This window comes from Sorex araneus, chromosome 7, assembly GCF_027595985.1.
Source record: "Sorex araneus isolate mSorAra2 chromosome 7, mSorAra2.pri, whole genome shotgun sequence".
Lineage (NCBI taxonomy): Eukaryota > Metazoa > Chordata > Mammalia > Eulipotyphla > Soricidae > Sorex > Sorex araneus.
Genome location: NC_073308.1, coordinates 33,835,525 through 33,841,165, shown reverse-complemented (window position 1 = coordinate 33,841,165; position 5,641 = coordinate 33,835,525). Strand labels below are relative to the sequence as shown.

General features: G+C 50.1%; 1 pseudogene; it reads left to right on the top strand.

Moving 5' to 3' along the window:
* The first annotated feature begins 2,148 nt into the window (after positions 1 to 2,148).
* On the top strand, positions 2,149 to 5,378 carry LOC101542320 (apoptotic chromatin condensation inducer in the nucleus-like; annotated as a pseudogene).
* Positions 5,379 to 5,641: the final 263 nt, after the last annotated feature.

Genomic DNA, 5,641 nt, shown 5'->3' with positions numbered 1-5,641 from the left:
TTTTTTTTTTTTTTACTCTTTTGAGCCAGAGAGATACTACAGCAGGTAGGATGCTTATCTTGCACATGGCCAAATTGGGTTTGAACCCTGACACTCCACATGGTCCCCCAAGACCACCAGGAGTAATCCCTGAGCACAGAACCAGGAGTAAGCACTGAGCACTGCTAGATGTGTCCCCAAAACAAACAAGCAAACATGAAACAAATTTTATTTTCTACTTAGAAACATATTTCATATATAATACTATTACAAAATTCAGAGAAGAAAATATGACTTTAAGTCTAAGTTCCTGGGCCAGAGAAACAGTAAAGGGTTAAGGTACTTGCCTTGTATATGGTAAACCTTGGTTTGATTTCTGAGTTCTGCCAGGAGTGACTCCCTGAGCAAAGAGCCAGGAAGAAGCCTTCAGTAAACACACTGCTGGGTGTGGCCAAAAAAACAAAACAAATCTAAATCAAAGGTTCTCAAAATTATTTGGCATCCATTCCCTTTTCAGGAAACAGAAAAAGGGGGGTGGAGGAGAGAGAAGGAGAGAGAAAGCGGGAGAGAAAGCGAGGGGGGAAGAGTGAAAGAGAGAGAAAGAGAGAGAGAGAGAGAATTTCTCAAGACTCCTCTGGAAATCTACTTTCTTGAAATTAACAGCATAAAGCGCCCCTTAGACCAGTCTGGACTCCCCATCAGGACTGGCACATTCGCCCCCGCCCCCAGGGGGCAGTATCTACCACTTTGCTTTTTGGGTCACACCTGGCAATGCACAGGGGTTACTACTGGCTTTGCACTTAGGAATTACTCCTGGCAGTGCTCAGGGGACCATAAGGGATGCTGGGAATCGAACCCGGGTTGGCCACGTGCAAGGCAAACTCCCTATCCACTATGCTATTGCTCCAGCCCCAGTATCTCCCACTTTGAGAAAAATGGATAAATAACACTGTAACAGACTAAAGGGATTTCCCTCCTTCCTTAAGTTATTTAGGAAATATTGATTTGAGATTTTCATAAAAGGTGTGGCATTTGGAAAGAGGAGTTTCCCTGTTGCTGACAATGACATGGTCCTTCTCAGTTACACAGGAGGATCAAGAGCAGAGAGGGAAGAAGTGACAAAATATTTTCCAATGAAAACGTTTTCCTAGTGGCTTTTTAATTGTCTTTGTTTGGGGGGGGGGCACACCTGACAGTGCTCAGGGGGTATTCCTGGCTCTGCATTCAGGAATTACTTCTGGCAGTGCTCAGGGACCATATGATATGACAAGGATTGTTCAATCCTGGGTCAGCTGTATGTAAGACAAGCACCCCACTTGCTGTACTATCATTCTAGCTCCCTATTTGGTATTTTTGTAAAATAAAATGACTACTATATCCGGGCTCTGCAAATTACTGCTGGAGGCTAAGAACTGTAAAGCAGTTATGTCATTAATCCGGCAACTTAACCTCACGACTCGGACTCTGGAAGACAAATTTGAGGTGCAAAAAAAAAAAAATCCTAAAGATTTTGTTTGTTTGGGGCCACACCTGGCAGTGCTCAGGACTTGTTCCTGGCCCAGCAGTCAGGGCACTCCTGGTGAGCTTCAGGAGACCATATGTGGGCCAGGGTTTGAACCCTAGGCTGGCCATATACAAACCAAGCACCCTACCCTACCTACTGTGCTATTGTTCCAGTCCCAAACCCTAATGAATTTAACTTACAATATACCACCTCTTTCCCAATCATTTTTCTGATCTCTCTATCTATCTTCAGGTATTTTTCAATATTAGTAGCACTGTACTGTCTGTAGCAGTGTCGTCCAGTTGTTCATCGATTTGCTCGAGTGGGCACCAGTAACATCCCCATTGTCAGACGTATTGTTACTGTTTTTGGCATATCCAATACGCCATGGGTAGCTTACCAGGATCTGCCATACGGGCAGGAAACTCTCGGTAGCTTGCCAGGTTCTCTGAGAGGGGTGGAGGAATCGAACCCGGGTCGGCCGCGTGCAAGGAAACACCCTACCTGCCATGCTATCGCTCCAGTCCTCAATATTAGTAACTACAAAAATGGGCTGAAGCCTTTTCAGACACAATTTAAAAAGTGGTGCATGTGGTCTTATTTTCTTGTATAGAATTAATTTTTCTAAGTCTCTAAATTTGGCACCCATGGGCTGCTGGAAAGGGAGAAACAGCACTTCCAGGGGGAGGGGGAAAATCATGTTATCAGAATGCAAAGAAGGTGGGGAGAAGGAGGAAGTGACCATGGACAAACGTGGAAACAGACCTGAAAGTGAGGCCAGAAGCCCCCACCCCGCAGTTCCCCACCCCCCTCGCCTGACTATTGCAGACCACGTCAGCAATGATGACCGCCCAGAGGTCAGTGCCGAAGGTGAGGAAAAGAGAGAGAGCGTTGCCCAAACCGTTCAAGAGGAAGCTCTCTGTTGTCTCAGCCACCAAGGGGGTGCCAGCTGGAAACAGTGACACAGGAGTGGGGCCGGCCTGGTGGGACGCGGCACTGGGGAGCCAGCACAGCAATTACACAGGAGAAACCACCCATCAGCACCACCCCGAGTGGCTCAAGAGCCTCGTCTTGACATCAACCCCCTGGCAGGGACAGGAGGCCATGGTGGAACTTCATGCCGAAGACCCCAGAATCTCTGAGGAGGAGACAAAGCATAGAGGCCATGATGGGATTCATGTAAAGGGCTGAAAATGTGCCAAATATGTCACTACATAAATATGTAGTTACTAATATGAAAATATGTCACTCGGGTAGTGTCTGCTGAGGGCCAGGAGAATGGGTAGAGGGAAGAGGAAGAGAAGGAGCTGGAAGCAGAGCCCCCTGCACCCCCCAGGTTTCAGTAGAAATGGCCTTGCCCCCCCCCCCACCAAAGGCACATGAAAAAATGCTCCACATCGCTAGTCATCAGGGAGATGCAAATCAAAACAACAATGAGATACCATCTCACACCACAGAGACTGGCACACATTCAAAAGAACAAAAGCAACCAGTGCTGGCGTGGATGTGGGGAAAAAGGGACGCTCTTTCACTGTTGGTGGAAATGCCAACTGGTCCAGCCTTTCTGGAAAACAATATGGACAGTCCTTCAAAAACTAGAAATTGAGCTTCCATATGACCCCGCAATACCCCTTCTGGGAATATATCCCGAGGATATATAAAAAAAAGCACAGTAGAAATGACATCTACCTATATGTTCATTGCAGCACTGTTCACAATAGCCAAAATCTGGAAACAACCCAAGTGTCCCAGAACAGACGACTGGTTAAAGAAACTTTGGTACATCTACACAATGGAATGCTATGCAGCTATTAGGAGAAATGAAGTCATAAAATTTGCTTATAAATGGATAGACATGGAGAGTATCGTGCTAAGTGAAATGAGTCAGAAAGAGAGGGACATACATAGAAGGACTGCACTCATTTGTGGAGTATAGAATTACATCACATGAGGGCTGACACCCAAGGACAGTAGATACAAGGGCCAAGAGGATTGCCCCATAGCTGGAAGCCTGCTTCATGAGCAGAGGGGAGAAGGCAGATGGAATGAATAGAGAAGGGATCACTAAGAAAATGGTGGCTGAAGGAATCATTCGGGATGAGAGATGTGTGCTGAAAGTAGATAATGGACCAAACATGATGACCTCTCAGTGTCTGTGTTGCAAGCCATAATGCCCAAAAGTAGAGAGAGAGTATGGGGAATATTGTCTGCCATGGAGGCAGGGGGAGGGTGGAAAAGGGGGTGGATAACACCCAGGATATTGGTGGCAGGGAATGTGCACTGGTGGAGGGATGGGTGTTTGACCATTGTGTGACTGTAACCCAAACGTGAAAGCTTGTAACTATCTCACGGTGATTCAATAAAATTAAAAAAGAAGAAGAAGAAGAAGAAACGGCTTTGCCCCGGTCTGTAGAGTTTGAAGTAAAGAAAGTGACATTAGGGGATGGATACCTTGACCGGAAGATCCGTTAGCCAGCAGAAGTCTGCAGTCTCCATTACCATGGAAACCCAGTGAGAACTGCTCGGGCGGCCTCCCCAGCCCTGGGCAAGATCAGTCACACTGTCCACACCAACAATTTCAGATCAGTCCCATTGTCCACATCTCCAGTTAAGATCAGTCCACATCTCCAGTTTGGTCTGCCCCTTCCCTGCCGGCTACCTGAAGGAACTGTCGGGCTGAACAGGAACTTGGGTGGAAGAGGCCTTCTGGGTCGATAAGACCAAATGTCCCTGCTTTTATTTTATTTTTTATTTTTTTTATTTTTGGGTCACACCTGGGTTACTCCTGGCTCTGCACTCAGGAATTAACCCCTGGAAGTGCTCAGGAGACCATATGGGATGCTGTGAATCGAACCCGGGTCAGCCGTGTGCAAGGCAAAAGCTCTACCCACTGTGTTATTGGTCCAGCCCCCAAATCTCCCTGCTTTGTAAGGCCCACAACCGTAGGGGAAGCTGCCGCCACCCGCACAGCTCCACCTGGGGTCAAACGGCCCCAGGGCAATCTGAAGTTCCTCTGTGCAGACAAGGCGGAGCCAGATGAGCAGGATTATCACCGGGGCCTCTCGAGGGAGGGACCGTCCCTCTGCAGCTAAGACAGAGGAGCAAGGTGTGCCACGGCCCCTGCACAACACCCCGCACCCCCAGGCCCAGTCCAGCCACCACAGCACCCCCCAGGCAGCACAGCGGGCGCAGGAGCGGGCAGTGAGGGGACAGTGGACAGGGTGGGACGGGGAAAGGGAGTGAACTGGGTCAAAACGTGAATGGGATTGGGACCAAGTTGGAGCAGAACCTTCCCCATCACGGTCCTGGGACCATCTCCATAAGGAACGTGCAAAGTCTCAAGAAAAAAAGAGGGAGAAGAAACAGACAGCTCAGGAGGCTCCTGGGCAGCCTTTCCCGTAAACCCAAGGCCGCGCCCTGCCGCCGCGGGCAGATTATACGGGAGGAGGCTGAGCGGCCGAGCAGGGCTGAGCAGAGGAAGGAGCAAGAAGTGGAGCAGGAGGAGCAGGAGGAGGAAGCGGAGTGAGAGCAGAACCCAGAGCCGGAGCATAGCTGGGAGAGGGACAGGCAATGTGACAGGGGGACTCTGGACAGGGAGAGGGACAGGGAATGTGACAGGGGGACTCTGGACAGGGAGAGGGACAGGGGATGTGACAGGGGGACTCTGGACAGGGAGAGGGACTGGGAATGTGACAGGGGGACTCTGGACAGGGAGAGGGACAGGGGATGTGACAGGGGGACTCTGGACAGGGAGAGGGACAGGGAATGTGACAGGGGGACTCTGGACAGGGAGAGGGACTGGGAACGAGGCCGGGAGAGGGACCCAGAACACCAAGTGCCACAGCAGGAACGGGGGTCAGAGCACACCTGTGCACGACTGGGTGGGCGTCGCTAGCTGGGGGACACCGGGGACAGCTGCAGGTGGCAGCGACCCTGCCCCTGGTGCTCAGGGCCACAGAGATGGGTAATAGATACAATCCACTCCGGAACCAAGGGTCTCCACACCATCTGCTCAGTGCTGAAGCTCGGTTGCCGCCCATCCCCCCTCGTACCAAATGGAGCAGTGGCCGTTTTGTTTTTCCCTCCTCTTTCCCACAGCCTGTCTGGAGACTTGGCCCACGCCTCTCTCTCTCTCTCTCTCTCTCTCTCTCTCTCTCT